Source organism: Tupaia chinensis, unplaced genomic scaffold (assembly GCF_000334495.1).
Source record: "Tupaia chinensis unplaced genomic scaffold, TupChi_1.0 Scaffold144027_1, whole genome shotgun sequence".
NCBI lineage: Eukaryota > Metazoa > Chordata > Mammalia > Scandentia > Tupaiidae > Tupaia > Tupaia belangeri.
In genome coordinates this window covers 867408-868109 of record NW_006203879.1, presented here as the reverse complement: position 1 = coordinate 868109, position 702 = coordinate 867408, and positions in this window count along the sequence as shown.

The window sequence follows — 702 nt, the reverse complement described above, 5'->3', positions numbered from 1 at the left end:
AATTTTATTTATTATTGTTATTATTTAATTTTTATAGGGCACGTATGCTCACCAGGAGATTGAGAGAGAAAGGGAAAGTGAGAAAGCAAGCCACCAGGTCTGAGACTTGAACTGTGATGACAGACTATGTGGGAATCCAGCACCTTAACCACCAAGTAAAAATTTCTGGCTAAATACTTATAGATTTATATGTGTGTGTACCTATGGATATATATATATATATACATCATAGTTATAAATTTATATGTGTACATAATACTTATAAATTTATACACATATATACATATGCACGCGTGTGTGTGTATAAATTTGTTACCAGGTGCATGCACTCACCAAAGACAGAAAGTGAGAAATCATCCCAAGGGGATGGCCACACCGCAATCCCTTCTCCATTCTCTTCCAGGGAGTTTGGGCACACACACGCACCCAGCATGTTTTTCAAGCCACTGAGTCTGGGACTTGATCCAAGTCATCAGCGACATGGGCTCTAGCTGCCTTACCCATGCTCTCCCTGTCAATGATTTTTTTTTAATTGTGATAATGGCAAGGTAATTACAAAGAAAAAGAATGTCATGGTATCTTAGGTATACTTAGGAAAGTCCAAATTTAAATATTTCTGAAAAAAGAGGTTTAGGGGAACCAGCAGTTAGCGTAATGGCTATGTCGCTGGACTCCCACGTAGTCGACCGCGGTTCGAGTCCT